The sequence below is a fragment of the Nelumbo lutea genome, chromosome 4, assembly GCF_056320005.1.
Source record: "Nelumbo lutea isolate HS-2025 chromosome 4, American lotus-T2T, whole genome shotgun sequence".
NCBI classification, from domain to species: domain Eukaryota; kingdom Viridiplantae; phylum Streptophyta; class Magnoliopsida; order Proteales; family Nelumbonaceae; genus Nelumbo; species Nelumbo lutea.
This window is the reverse complement of record NC_142687.1, coordinates 76,850,013-76,866,809: the sequence shown is the minus strand read 5'-3', so window position 1 is coordinate 76,866,809 and position 16,797 is coordinate 76,850,013. Positions and strand designations below refer to the sequence as shown.

The 16,797-nt window shown below is 34.8% G+C and overlaps 1 long non-coding RNA gene across 1 annotated transcript; it reads left to right on the top strand.

The window, feature by feature from the left end:
• Positions 1-7,640: 7,640 nt before the first annotated feature.
• On the top strand, positions 7,641-14,538 carry LOC148861178 (uncharacterized). The gene is made up of 3 exons (XR_016094844.1): positions 7,641-8,307; positions 13,942-14,036; positions 14,239-14,538. It is a non-coding gene; the product is annotated as an uncharacterized LOC148861178 (long non-coding RNA).
• The last annotated feature ends 2,259 nt before the right edge of the window (positions 14,539-16,797 follow it).

Here is a 16,797-nt window from a genome sequence, read left to right as displayed (position 1 = left end):
TGGTTTTTTTCCCTTTCTTTTACGTTTTAAAGCATAGTTTTACATTCTTAAATAAAAAAATCTATTCAAATGGACATAATCCATTTTAATTTCATTCTTTTTTTTTTACAATTAAGTGAATCAACAACCTTCCTTAAGTTTGTTTAATATATTCCTTGTTGTTTGGTTGTTTCTATATAACCAAGGCAAACCTGAAATAAAACATATGATATTCCATTTTAATTCCTTGTTTTTCTTACAATCAAGTGAATCAACAATCTTCTTTAAGGTTGTTTAATATATTCCCTATTGTTTGGTTATTTCTATACAATCAAGGCAAACTCGAAATAAAACATGAGGCAAGGAAAATCTGAAAATAAAACACATGAGACCAAATCATATAGGTTTATATTCTTACAAATAGCATGAAACACTAAAACTCTAAATTCATATAACTTCAAGTTCATGTTCCTCTAAAGTCATAAAAAAGAAATCTGAATAAGATAAACAAAATCCATAAAACATGTTATCCATCCATTCTTGAATTCACCAACAAGATGGAATATTTCAACTCTCAAGTTCCAAGTCATTCTAAAAAATAAAATAAAAGACCACTTCATTGCCTGTATGACTATATCAAACAAAACATCTTCTAATCATTTTTATTCATTCTTGAATTCACCAACAAGATTGAACATTCCAACTTCTAAGTTCTAAGCCATCTTACAAAAGAAAATAAGAGATAAATTTAGTATCCATGTCACATATGTAATTTGTTATCATGTCAAATGATGAATAAATAACGGAAATATATGTTATTATAATACCTAAAACATATCATCAAGTTCAGCATTTTCATTATCATCATCACTACTATTTGATCCTCTATCCTCTTCTAACAAGTTTGATCCTGAAGAAGCCCTTACCAAGTTTAATCCTCCTGCATATAATTGGAAAATCTATTAGAAAAAATTTAATGAATCATATATTTTAATAAATAATAAATAAAAAAATTACCTAATACAAGGCCTTGTGCATGAAGCCAATCTTTAAGACAAACCAAAGCTTGAATTGCCTTGGATTTAAGTGAAGTTCTCTAAGAATTGATCACTTTCTTTCTAATGCTAAATGCAAATTTGGATGCAATTGTGGAAATAGGAATAACTAAAATATCTCGAGCCATTGATGCCAATTCAGGATACCTAAGTAAACTCCTATTCCAATATTCTAAAACATCAACATCTGCCTTGATGTCAAGGTTTTGTTCTTCCAAGTAAAGATCTAACTGAGTTTTTTCACTTTAAATATTTCTTTTTGAATTAAAAAATTGTTCATAGTCTTCAAATCCATCACCAACATCATTTCTCTCATTCATGGAAAATTGACTAGAAGATCCAACAAAGAGGTGGAGGAAAAATTTTCTTTGTATTCATCAAACAAATTATTGAGAGTTTTAATTATAGCATTAACATGTTCATCGGCTTCATTCCCATAAAGTTTATCAAAACAATATTCCACTAACCTAATATTGCAATGAGGATCCAACACAGCAGCACAAGACAAAATCATATTATATTCAGCCCAATATTTATCAAATTTCCCCTTTATTTTTCTAACCATGTCAGTCATAAAATTATGAGATTTCTTACTCACTAACATTAAATGTTTGTGAATCATCCATACTCCCTTGAAGTAAATGTTTGAAGTAGGATACTTAGTGGCAAAAAACATGCAAGTAACATCATAAAAAACCTTTAAGAATTTGTGAAACTTATCCACCTTTCCCCATTTTTCTTCTGAAAGCATAAACATTTTAAAAATATTATCCATTTGGCCCCAATGTTGTAAGACTTGCTTATAATAATTGATATGTTCAAGCATCAAATAAGTTGAATTCCATCTCACACACATAGCTAACCTTAATCTTCTAGCTGTGTTTAAGTGAACTTTTTTTCGGCAAGTTCATAAAATCTATGTTTCCGTGGAGTTGATTTCTTTATATTTTTCACACCATCACAAATCTTAGAAACATCATCAACAATGTTCAAACCAGCTTACACAATAAGATTCAAAATATGATTACAACAACGAACTTTGAAAAAATCACCATCACACACCAAAGATTTAAGTATTGAAGATCTCAATTTCAAAGAATTAGCCATCACATCATTGTAACTAGCATTATCTAATGTGATGCTAAAATTTTTCTGATCAATATTCCATTCGCTTAAGCACATGACTATTTCATCTGCTAAAGATAGTCCATCAAAAGGAGGTGCCAAAGTTTTAAAGCGAATAATTCTTTTTTATAGCTTTTAATTGTTGTCAATCCAATGAGTAATTATACACATGAATTCATCATCAGTGTGCTCAGGTCTCCAATTATCAGAAGTTAAACAAATCCGATCAAGTGTATTAGATAAATCACTTTTTACACCCTCTCTCTCTCTTTCACATAATTAGACATTGATATCTCTTTTAGTAGTATGCCTACTCACATATTTAAATTCAAGATTTATAGATTGAATAAAAAATCTAAAACCAGGTTCTTCAACAATAATAAAAGGGTGTTTTTCACATACAAGAAAAATTGATAATGCCCTACGAGACTCTTGTTGATCAAACTTGTAGTTTTTCAAAGAAGTACTTCCATCAATGTTTGATTGAGTAGTTACTTTGTACTATCTAATATCCTAAATTGACATATAGGGCAATGCTCTAAATGATGCTTCAAGTGAGTAATTCCCTTACTTGACTTACCTTTTAAAATTTTCTTGCAGTACTTACATTGCACCTTCTTCGAACTAATCTTTTTCATTTCTTCCCACACTTTAGATGCCAATCTTTTCTTAATGAAAGTCTGGTCAAATTCTTGATAGTCATCATCAACTATATTTACTCTTGTAGCCGCACTTTCACTTGCCATTGACATGGTAGTAAATTAATAAATATGAAATAACTTGCATAATGAATTCTAATTTTATCAATAAGACGAGCATATATTAAATAAACAACTAAAAGAAAAATAATTTATCAAAAAAACTAAAACAAAAATAGAATCAATTTTATCTACTAAGAAATAGATGGGATCAAGTCAACAACATATCTGAATTCGATATAAATCATAATTTATTTACATTAAAAAAATAATATAAATTCTGAATTTGCAAAAAAATAAAATAAAAAGGAAAACCAATTGCAGATTATTCAATATAAATTCTGAATTTTCAAAAAAAAAAAGGAAAACCAATTGTAGATTATTCAATATAAATTCTGAATTTAATAATCAATATAAATCAGAATTTATTTACATTAAAAAAATAATATAAATTCTGAATTTGCAAAAAAAAGGAAAATCAATTGTAGATTATTCAATATAAATTCTGAATTCAATAATCAATATAAATAAGAATTTATTTACATTAAAAAAAGAATATAAATTCAATATAAATTCTGAATTAAATAATCAATATAAATCATAATTTATTTACATTAAAAAAAGAATATAAATTCTGAATTTGCAAAAAAAAAAAAAGGAAAACCAATTGTAGATTATTCAATATAAATTCCGGATTCAATAATCAATATAAATCATAATTTATTTACATTAAAAAAATATAAATTCAATATAAATTCTGAATTTGCAAGAAAAAAGGAAAACCAATTGCAGATTATTCAATATAAATTCTGAATTCAATATAAATCATAATTTATTTACATTAAAAAAAGAATATAAATTCAATATAAATTCTGAATTTGCAAGAAAAAAGGAAAACCAATTGCAGATTATTCAATATAAATTCTGAATTCAATATAAATCAGAATTTATTTACATTAAAAAAAGAATATAAATTCAATATAAATTCTGAATTTGCAAAAGAAAAGGAAAACCAATTGCAGATTATTCAATATAAATTCTGAATTCAATAATCAATATAAATTAGAATTTATTTACATTAAACAAATAATATAAATTCAATATAAATTATGAGTTTGCAAAAAAAGGAAAACCAATTGCAAATTGTTCAATATAAATTCTGAATTCAATAATCAATATAAATTAGAATTTATTTACATTAAAAAATAATATAAATTCTGAGTTTGCAAAAAAAAAGGAAAACCAATTGCAGATTATTCAATATAAATTCTGAATTCAATATAAATCAGAATTTATTTACATTGAAAAAGGAATATAAATTCAATATAAATTCTAAATTTGCAAAAAAGAAGAGGAAAACCAATTGTAGATTTACAACATTACCAAAGCCAAATACAATGTTTTTGCTTTAGGAATTAGGATAATCAAATCCAACAGTTTTAGCACTTTTGAAAGACAAACTAAGCCAATAAATATGTGCAATGAATCCCTAATGCATCAGGCTGTTTTTATCATTCTCTAACAAATCTATAATAACATTCAGACAAACAATAGCATTGGAGTACAAACAATAGCATTCAGATTTAGGACAAACAATAGCATTCAGCTATAGTAAACAGTAAACACTAAACATTAAATAATGATTTTGTAATACAATAAAATGGCAAAGAGGACTCACTGCCGGTGACTGTGTTCATCGGAGTTGAGTTCGAGGTGACTGTGAGCTACGATTTTAGCAGTGAAAAGTGTGTCAGTTCACGTCTGAGAAAGAGATAGATAGATAGATAGATAGATAGATAGATAGATAGAGAGAGAGAGAGAGAGAGAGAGAGAGAGAGAGAGAACTCAATGCCATCGTCGGTGCTTATATTCGCCGCCTCGCCGGTGTCTGAGATTTGAAAGAGAAGTGAGAAGAAAAATGAGAGAGAGAGAGAAGGAGAGGACTCACCGCTGGAGTTGTTGCATCAGTGAACGTTCGCTGCCTCGTCGGTTGTGTGGTTGCCTGAGAGTGTGAGGATTGAGGACTGAGGAGGATATGAAGACCGAAGAGAAGAGAGGTTCGGCTAAGGGGAAAGAGGTGAAAGAGAAGAGAGGTTTGGCTTAGGGAGTTAGGGTGTTTTAAGTTTAGTATATAGGTCGGGCCGGGCTGGGCTATTTTGGCAAATCTCGAGCCCGGTTTGAATTTATTGCGGGTTGGGCTTTTTGGCCTGGGGTTAAGCCCGCGGGCTCATTTGCATGTTCAAGCCCGTCCGAAGATCAGGCCGGGCCATGAACAGGTCTATTAGGCTTGGGTAGCCTGAACTTGCTTGATTATTTGTAGTGAGGTTTTTAAAACCGGACTGAACAGGGAACCGTTCTAGGTCTGGTTCTTGGGTCAAATGGTCTGACCATCCGATTTGAATGGACGGCCTACTTTGACAGTAAAAATTAAAAGAACAAAAATGGCCAAAAACGGTTTGACCACTTGGGTTAGCGGTTTGCTAACCAAATCAATGGTTTTTTGCTAGAAGGCGGTTTTGGGGTAAAATGAAACTAGTTAGGTGACCAGTTCCTGTGTTTTCCGGTCTGACTGTCTGGTCCGGTCTGGTTTTGAAAACCATGATTTGCAGGTACTTATTTAATAAATGCAAGCTTGTCTTTCCATTTTAACCATCATCCATCCTACGGGTGCAATTTGGTTGGGCCTGGGTTGACCATTTATAAAATTCTAAAAGCAACCCAAGCCAAGGGTAAGAACCCAATGCCATTTTGTTTGAAATTGGTGCAAAGTGTGGGAGCAAACATTAAGGTCCCATTTAGTTCATAGGAATAAGGGTCAGGAATCAGAATCGCAATGGGCTATTATGGTTCCAATCATTTGGTTGGACAGAATCGAAACCCCATTCCCATTCCTGCTGGAATGACATTCCCCCATTTGAGGGAATGGCCATTCCCTACCCCATTCCTTGCTGATTCTAATTCCCATTCCCACATACTATAGGAATAGACCACTCCGATTTTGATTCCAATTCCAATTGCGAACCAAATAGACCCCAAGTGATCCAACTACCGATACTCCACTACCTTGAACTGTTGGTCAAATGCGCCAATCTATAAACCTGTTTACATAAGTTATTAGAAGAGCACAAGTCTATCCAAAAAATGGATACATTAATGTGCTTTCCCCATGACACAAAGATGTCAGTAAAAAAACAGTTTTAGCTTCTTAATCCATGCATTTTTGTATGACAAACAAACATTCACAAATCCGAATTGGGGTATATAAATACTCCGGTTTAGCGTTTGTATCACAAATAAACGCAGCCTTATGGCAAAATATTGACCCCGGTAACCATTCATGTTTCCTCTATTTTTTTGTAATACAAATCTGAACTGAATTCAAAATTTGCACCTGATTCATATTTGCACTCATTTGTTTGTAATTAGACCTATTCATGGGTCGGGTGGTTTGATGGGTCGACCCGGCCTGGCCCGACCCCCGGACGGGCTTGAAGATGCAAGTGGGTTCGTGGGCTTAACCTTGGGCCAAAAAGCCCGGCTCACAATAAATTCGAGTCAGGCTCGAGATTTGCCGAAATAGCTTGACCTGAGCCCAGCCCGAGCCCGACCCGGCTCGACCTATAATTAAAGCTAAAAACCCTAGTCGAATACCCCTCTTTCTTTCATCTCTTTGGCTCTTTCACCTCTTTTTCCAACCGAATCTTTCTTCTTCACATCCTCCACAGTTCTCAGTCATCACACTCTCAGGCAGCCACACAACCGACAAAGTGGCGAACGTTCACCAGCGCAACAACTCCGGCGGTGAGTCCTCTCCTTCTCTCTCTCTCTCTCTCTCTTTCTCTCTCTCCTCTCTTTTTCCTTTTCTTTCTCTCTCTTTCGTTCCTCTTCTCAAATCTCACTTTTCTTTCAAATCTCAGACACCGACGACGGCGAGGCGGCGAATATAGGCGCCGACGACAGCGGTGAGTTCTCTCTCTCTCTCTCTCTTGTTCAGACGCGAACTGATCACTGTTAAAATCGCAAGTCGTAGCTCACAGTCACCGTGAACTTAGCTCCGGCGAACACAATGTGAATCCTCGGGCTTCGGGCTCAGGCTTGGGCTTCGAACTTTTTATCAGGGCTGAGCTCGGACTCGGGCCTAACAAATTTCCATTAATGAAGAGTAAAAACCTAGTCCGAACCCCCATGAACAGGTCTATTTATAATCATGATTTGCTTTTTTATCTGATGCAATATTTTCACTTTTTGTACCATTTGCACTTACTAGTAGAAAATTGATAAAAAACTTGTTCCACATACATTCTTTATAAGTGGGGATAACAATATTTTTTTACTTCCCATTTTGCTCGCAAACAAACAAAATGACGCAGATCTGAAGAAAAAGAGTAAATCAGAATTTACACGGCCTATATACACTCCCATAAATTTATACCCGTATAAATTTCTTTTACAAAGCAAAAAGTTGGGTGAATAAAATGACATTGTAATATGAACATTGATAATACAGTGCCTTGGAACTCCAATACGCCACTTCTTCTCGTGAATGTGTCAGAAAAGCTCAGTTGATAAGGACAAGGTCTCATTAACCGGAGCGGAGATACCTACACCAAGGTTTTGGAGATTATAATTAGGGTAAATTTTTTAAATTATCATTATGATTTAATTAATTGATTAAGTGTATGTTGTTATTTAAAAAATTGACTAAGGTATAACAGAAGAGCTGAAATGTCTACTTTGCCCTCAAATCAAATTTAAAGTTCGTCCGTGCTTATTAATTTCCAACGCTTTACCAAAGTTCGAGGCTCTTCCGTTTTCTTCTAGGGTTTTCTAAGTTTTACCGGAATTAGTCTCAATCACTTCCGTTCGAGAATGAAGAACCATCGGCAAAATCGCACTACCACCGGAAGTTGCCCGAACCCTCTCGCTCTGACCCTGACTGAACTTGTAATCGTTTGGCGTCTTCAACAATGGGAAGGAAGCAGGAGGAAATAGAGAGACGTCATCACTCTGCGGTCAGGGTCTTGGATTCGAGATGACGCCGCTGCTAGGAGTTTGCAGTGGCGGTGACCAAGAAAATAAAGACGAAGAAGAGGGTTTGATAGCAAAGAAGACGATGATTAACCGGGTTCGCTTTAGGACAGGGGTTTGATTGCAAAGAAGACGAAGAAGAGGGTTCTCTTTAGGGACAACGGTTTTAGTTTGTTCGATTATAGAGAAGACGAATAGGAGGAGAGAGAAAGATAGAGCCTAGCAGAGTTGGTTTGGTTTTGTTTGATTGCAGAGAAGGCGAAGAAGAGAGAGAAATCCCTGTTCGGTTTATTCGATTGTAGAGAAGGCAAAGAAGAGAGAAATCCCTGTTCGGTTTGTTCGATTGCAAGCTCCCTACCTCGCGTCGCTACTGCATCTCTGGTTCAGTCGATGAGGTGCTTACAGTTGTCGCCGGTGATGAGGTACTACATCTCTTCCCTGTTCCCAGATTTGTTGCCCTTATCACTGTTTGAATCTACAATCCTGCTTTTGCTGTCAATAGGTTCATCTCTTGCATCCGTATTTCTCTCTCCACCCTTAAGTTCAGAAGTCTTCCCACTCCTTGATTTAGATTTATCTACATAGTTTCTTTCTTCTGCTTTTCTAATTGACTCAGAATCATCCCATCTTCTCCTTGGGTTTCTCTCCTGCTCGCGAGATCCACGGCCTTTCTCCCTACTGCCCTCATTTCTTTCAGAATACCTGGAATCTCTATCCTGCTTCTTTTCAAGCTTGCCATCATGAGAATTTTCCAGCTTGCTTTTGCTTTTGCTCTGAGAACTTTCATGAGCCGAAGGTTTTGAACTTGTTTTCCTTGACGAGATCCTCTTGCCTTCCTCAATTGGGCCATGCCCTTCGCTCCTGAAGCATATGCCAAAAAAGAACTTTTCTGTTTTGTTTTTTCTTATTTTCATTCACTGAAGATTCAGATATATATTTAGTCATACACAGCCAAAACGGAGATTCCTACTCTTAATTCGATCCTAACTCAGCGTTGGAGACTCTCAATGCTAGTTGAATGGTAGTCGATACATAAATAGGACGAATGCAACTATTTTGAATCTCATCGCGAACAAAATGGCAATCAACTTCAATATGTTTCGAACGGTCATGCCTGCTATCACAATATAATCGCATTGGGTTTGAATGCATCACTCCAAGAGCTAATAATAATCGCTTCAGCCATTTTAACTCACGTGGCCGTGGCCATAGACTGATACTCTGCTTTCGTTGAAGAACGAGCCATAATGTGTTGTTTTTTAGTTTTTCAAAAAATCGATGATTTTTCAAGTAGAATAAACCACCCAGAAAGGGAACGCTAAGACAAAGGACAGTTCGCCCAATCTGAATTACACCATGCATATAACTGCAAGTCACAATTTGAACGCAAGAGAATTCTTTGACCATGATTTCTTTTCAAGTAGCGCACCACTCATAGTGTAGCCTCCCAATGTCTTTTTTGCTGTTGTTACATGAATTGTGACAGAGCATGTACACAATAAGACAACTCATGACGAGTTGCTGAGAGATAAATAAACCTGTCCATCAAGCGTTTGTATCGCTCAGGATCAGATAAGAGAGGCCTATCTATGAAGGCCATATTGTGATTTTGTTTCATAGGAAAATGAGACAGAAAAATTCATGTTGAGTTTTAGGCAATTTCAATGCCTAAAAAATATTTTAATGGTCCCAAGTCTTTTATATGGAAGCAGTCACTCAAATATTTCTTGAAGACTTGAATTGCCATACGATCATTACCTAGCATGATAATGTCATCCACATATACGAGGACAAGCATATGTACCCTATTTTGACGAAAGTTGAATAGGGAGTAATTTGAACCTGATTGCTGAAATCAATATGCCTTCAAGGTTGTGGTTAATTTAGCAAATCAACATCTTGGCGCTTGTTTCAAGCCATATAGAGACTTTCGCAACCGACACACCATACCTGGTTTATTTGATTAAAAACTAAGAGGTATTCGCATGTAGACTTCCTCATGAAGGTCACCGTGCAAGAATGCATTATGTACGTCCATTTGATGAAGCTCTCAATTTCTAGTTGCTGCGACTACAAGAAATGTACGGATAATAATCATTTTTGCAATTGGGGCAAAAATTTCATTATAATCAATTCTTTCGACCTATTTGTTCCCAAAAATCACGAGACGAGTTTTATATCTTTCCACTGTCCCATCAACATTGTACTTGATTCGATATACTCATTTACATTCTATGGCTCATTTTTCGGATGGCAAATGCTCTACAATCCATGTTTGATTATTCTCAAGTGCCTATATTTTTTTTTGCATTGCATCTCTCCATTTTTCATCCTTTACGGCTTCAACAAAAGAAGTAGGTTCAACTTTTGCAGTAATAACTATCAAGAAAGCATGATGTCGATAAGAAAAACTGTTATAATTCACATAGTTATCTTTGGGATAAGGACTACCTACAGGATGTGATTGGCCGAGTGAGCTTGCAAAGGGATGCGGAGAGGGACTCAAGCATTGTGTGGTGCGAAGCACATAATCTTTTAACCTTGTGGACTGCTATTTCTGTTGATGCCCGCGTCCCAAATGAAATTCAGAGTGCTGTTGTTGCTTAACATGCTGTTGTTGCTCAACATCACTACCCCCCTGACGTTAGAACTGTCTTCGGTTGCATTCTCTGTGGTGGCGTCATAAGAATGCATGGGTTCACCAGTATTTGCATTTGGGTCTACGTGGGTTCCTTCTTCTACACGGACTCCTTCTTTAGCGAGTTCACCTCGCTGGGTAGTCTCCATCTCACCATTTGCTAGTCCAAGTAAACAAGTGGATGGTATCAACACCTCATCTGTCTCACCTATTCCATAATTAAATTGATGGTATCAATACTGCGCTCCAAACAAGTGCATCATTCTTGTGTGCATACGGGAATTCATGTTCTAAAAAAGTAACATCTCTAGATGTAAATAACTTGTCGGACTCTAAGTCATACAATCTCCATTTTTTATTTCCAAAAGGATATCCAATAAAAACACACCGTTTGCTCCGACTAACAAATCGTGGGTTGCGAATGCCACAACTTCAGTCTTCTCTTCCTTTGCTCTAGTCATGGTTTGAACTTGTTCCTCTTGAATTACTATATCATAGGCTCGATTCAAACTTGGCAAGGGTTCTGTACTCAGTATATGCGAACGCATATCTCCATAGACCGCGTTGTCTAGTCCCATAAAAAATTGATGAAGTTTCTCTTCATCTAACTTCTTATCCCATGCCCTGCTTATGTTGCAGCTGCACTTTTCACATTGACAAGTGGGATATTTCTCATAATTTTCCAATTCCTCCAAAATCATCTTGAGTTTGCCATAGTAATTCAGAATTGTCATTCCTCTTTGTTTGCAATTTGCCAGCTCGGATTTGAATTGTTGAACACGTGGTCCATTACCGATAGAGAATCGCTCCTTTATGTCATCCCAGAGTGTCTGCGCAGTCTCAGTGTATGTTACGGTTGAACGTAAATTAGGTTCAAACGTATTTAGAATCCATGACACAAGCATGAAATTCACCATCCACCAATCTTCCAATTCCACCGTCGTCCAGAGGTTGCTTCATCGATCCATTGATGAAGTTGAATTTTTTCTTAGCTCGCAGCGCCGTTCTTATTGCTCGAGTCCATTCATCATAGTTGTCGCCTTTAAGCTGGATCTGTGTGATAATGTTGCATAGATTGTCATTGGTTGATAAAAGGTAGGGCGAGATCACATTCCTTGTCAATTGATCACTGCTCTGTTCTTTTTCTCTGTTTTCGGCCATCGATGGGCTTTAGTCCTTAAAAAAACTACTCTTTAGATTTGGGATTGCATTGACCGAACTTGCGCGTCAGTCCTTATAAAAGCTGCTCATCGGATTTGGGATTGCAATCGAACTCGCGAGTCATCCGCAACCAACCTCTTCTGAAGCTTTTGCTCCAAAAGAAGGTGATTGCTGGTAATGGATCGCTGTCGCTGGTAAGTGATCGCCCACTAGTAATAGATCGTCGCCGCTGGTAAGAGATCGCTACCACCGGAACGAAACACGATCACCGCCGTTGGTAAGAGATCGCCCACTAGTAACAGATCGTTGCCACTGGTAAGAGATCGCTGCCACCGGGACGAAACACGATCACCGCCGTTGGTAAGAGATCGCTGCTGTTGGTAAGAGATCACCACCACTGGAATGAAAGATGACCACTGGTAATGGATCGTCGTTGTTGGAACGATTCCTGCCTCTTAGTGTTCGCACAACTGGTAACAAATCGTCGCTTCCACCGTTGGTTGTAGTTTTGGTAGGGCGAAGGCAAAGATCGAACTCTGTGGAAGATGGAGTTTCGAACGAAATCTAGCGTGCAGAGTTTCTCCTTTCTCGGCACTGAATAGCGTCGCTACCGCCACTGATCTCCAGAGGTCTTGGAACACAGACCTCTCATGGCTTTGATACCATGTAAAAACAAAGCTTTTCTGTTTTGTTTTTTCTTATTTTTATTCATTGAATATTCAGATGTATATACACAGCCATACACAGCCATCGAATCTCCTAAGTTTACAGGAACGCAAACTCAAAGCAGAGACTCCTACTCCTAATTTGATCCTAACTCAGCGGAGTCTCCTAATCCCGAAGACTCCCAATTCAATCCTGACACTTTTTGATTCTCTATCTTGATACCCATTTTTTGAATTCTTTTTACTTGATTTTTCTTCATCTGCTTTTTTCTTGTATCATATTCATCTTCATCCTCACTACCCGCCCTGTTTGAGCCCCTTGACCTCTTTCGACTTTCATTTTTGTCCCCTAAACTCTTTTGTTTGCCACTGCAATCCCATTTTTTAGTTTCTTCTCCATTGCTATGCTTTCTCGACTTGCTAGAACGGTGCTTCCTCTTGTCATTGCCTTCCCAGTCTTCCTCGTCTACAATCCTTTCACCCTTCATATATGAGTTATCCTCGATATCTCGTTTCATGTAACTCCGATTGGGTTCAGGTGCATCTGTTGCACGTGAAGGCCCTAACTATGCGGTTAGGTGCTTGCACTTTGAACACAACTGTCGGTGATGAGGTCCGAAACTGGGCTTGGTCAGAAAAACCCCTGTAGTACTACGATCATCAAGAGGAGCGGTTGTACGGATTCAAAGGGTTTAGGGATTTTGGGTATATTAGGGATTTTTGAAAAATATAATGATCATGTGATGTCACATGTGTATCGTTTAGATGAAATATTAACGGTAGGGGGAGTTTTCAAATAGTAAGGATATACTTAGTAAATTAGCTAAATCATAAGGATAGTTTAAGAAATTTATCCTTATAATTATGAGAAAATTTGATAGATAAATAAAGAAAGTATAATTAATCATTGAGATTATTATTTATAAGTGTTGATGAGATTTATATTAGCCTTGCATATTTTAATTCTTTCACCATTTCTCAACACTCAAATGTGTCCTATTAATTCATACTTAATTCATGTAAATTATTTCTAAACAAAAATTAATGTGAATTATTAAAATGTGTTTTTTTTTTTCATTTGTTTATATTGTTTATAATCATTTGAAGTTTTGAACTTTGATTTAGTATTATTAATGTATTAATGATTTTGTGGGATATCTTCATGCATACGTATCCTAACCACTCGTATCCATAAATTTTCTAAGCATCTGAATATCTATATCTATAATATAATGAGGAATGAAGAAAAGAAGAGGTCTCTCATCAGGTTGTTTGCACGAGTACCTCTGCTCTGTCCCTTCTCACATGTATAGATATATTTATGATAAAGACAATTTTTATCTTTTAAACTTTTTAATGTTTATCAAAGTTACCTCTTTAGCTTGTTAAGGAATCATGAGTGGTTCCACTTTAATGTTAAGGGCATTGTTGACTTTTCAGAATATGATGAGTACCCAAGAGGTTTTACTCATCTGTTTGTAATCCTATTCTTAACGGCTTAATGTCATGAACCTCATATATTCGTTTCTTTCTCTCCCACTCCCATAGCATTCATTCTCTACATTGACTTTTCAAAGGGCTTTCAATTTCAGGAAAAGTAGGGAGTAAAGTTTCATTGAAACACCACTGGACTTCGAGTAACCATTGGAAAACATGGGCATGAACGATCGAGACTCACCTTTGATCGGTCAGTCAATGCCATATTTGAAGCCCAAAAAGACAATTGACCTCTCTTCCTTTGTTCTTCATTTTCATATCTGTTGTCTGTCATATTATATTTTTATTTTATTTTATCTCTTATTATTATTATTATTATTATTATTATCCTATCGAGGCCTTTATTCATTTTGTGGTACATTGATTATAGTATTCTAATTCATTTTGGCTAGATCTCTTGCTTGGGTTCGATTCATGCAGGATTTTCCCACCAAAAATTTTTGAACCATTACCAGTTACAACCTTGGAAAATGAATCTCTACTAACCACCTACACTCATGGGCATTGCTGGTGGAGACTCACCTATGTGATGAAGTTATGGGCAATATATCTTCTTCTTCTTCTTCTTCTTCTTCTTCTTCTTGTGTGGAAGCTTAATATGTGATTGGTCAATCAATGCCATATTTGATGTTCAAATAGACAAATGGCTTCTCTTATTTCTTTATCTGTTATGTTATCTTTTATTTTCTCCCTCTCTTTTTCTCTATTTGGGTGTAAGAGTTCAAAGTTGAGCCAAGGATTAAGGTATCAATACGATACTCCCGATATGGGGCATATTGTATCCGTATCCATGATCATGGATATAGGATACGCTACGACTGGATATGTATCCCATGAGTCATGCGTATTGGTATGATATGCCTCTGTGTCGGGCCGTATTGCACCATATTGGTGGATTCGGTCCAATATGGTGTGATACGACCCGATACACACCAATACAGAGGTGTATTCGTGTCTAGTTTGACAAAATTGTACGTTGAGTACTTTTGGATTGTTTTTCATCTTTAATACAAGTTAAAAATAGTATTTTGAAAAATGAAATAAATAATTTAAGATTTAAAATTTTCAAAAAAAATAATAAAATCTAAAAATTATAAATATAATATATTTCATCTACCATAGATGATTTATATATTTTATTTTACACATAATTATATGTTAAAAATGAAAACATAGTTATCATATAAAAATACTAAATAAATAAAATTTCCCAACAAAATTAATGAAAAATAGAAAAATATAATTATAAAAACTGAAATGAATAATTTAAGATTTAATTTTTCCAAAATATTTAATAAAAACTGAATTAAATATAATTTATTTTATCTACCTTAAATGATTTACCTGTTTTATTTTACAATTATGTGTAAAATAAAAAATATTAAATGTTAAAAATGAAATCATATTTACTATTTAAAAAAATAGTTGTTATTTAAATAAAATACTAAATTAATAAACATTCTCAAAAGTTAATAAAAATTGAAAATTATAAATATAAAATTGGAAGAATGATAATTATTGTACAATGTTTGAATTTTCTAGAGTCCCGGTATTGTTTATTCTAATATTTCTCTTCATATAACCTATTGAAGTATGCATTTCTCATGTCTTTATATCTTATTCCTAGATAGTACGGCTTTTGGTTTAGTATTATTAATGTATTTATGTGATTTGTATGCATTTCACTAGCGTATCCAAGCGTTTCTATATCTTTCGTATCTAAACATTTCCAAAGTGTATCCATATCCATATCCGATTTATCTGATACTTAACCCAATACCGATACTTTGATCCGTGAGTTGAACTTTATCTAATGCAGTTAGGTTTATCAACTTAATGGATGTTTTTTAAATCAATAATCAGTTCTTCCCAATTTGCTTTAATTCCGCTCATTTTTTATATAAAAAAAGAAATATAAACATATTGTTTCCAAAGATGAATGAGTTCTTTCATCTTTGATAAACAAGATATGTATAGGGACCCTAAATTAAAGGTGTAAATGGTCTGATGTTTGGTTTTTAATGTTGCGGAGAGTTGTTTAGTAGGGCTAGCATTTGATTTCATCTTCGGGGAGGGTCAAGCCCTTGTATCGACATTTCATTTCTCTTGATTAAGATGGTGTTTGGTATTGATGTAACTTTTTAGAGAAATGGTGCCAACTCAGCATTATAAACACATTTAAGAAAAAAACATAAAAAAAAGCTATTTGGTTGAGCCATTTATCAGTTCTCGAAAATCATGAGGGCCATTTATAAAAAATGTCAAATTTGATGTTTCTCATTTTTAAGACTTTTTTTACTACTTGCCTTATATGGCGCCTAATGGTGTTGAGGTGTAAAAAAATCATACAAAATGTTTAAAGTAGGTTTTGTCTCATTTTTCAAGACAAAATTGTACAAAATGTTTATTTTATAAATGCTATCGATACCAAACAACCACTATATAAAATATTTGATTTAAGTATAAGTACAAACCAGTTCAACTTTAGGTCCATTCAAAGTTGGAACCTACCTCTCAAAAATTTCAGCAAATAGATCTATAATTTATCAACCACTAATTCAAGAATCCATATCAATTCTTATTAGAGCTAATAACAAATACAGAAAAAAAGCTTCAAATCTTTTTTTGAAACAACAGAGATATGGTGTTAGACAAAATAAAAAAAACATAGGCTATATCATTTATAAAAGTGAAAACATTTAAAATAAGTGAATAAACTATTTATCTTCTCTTTTATGGACACATCCATTTAAGGAATAATAGATTTCTCCAATAAAATTGACATTTTGTTCTTAAAATTTGGTTTTGGCACAAATGCAAGTCTTGTAGCAACAACATTCTCATCTTTGTTTTTGAGATTTTTAAACACCCATAGGATATAAAATGAGAAAAAATGCAAGTCTTGGTTGCATTGAAAAAAGGCAGTTTCTACCACTACAACAAATTGTCCC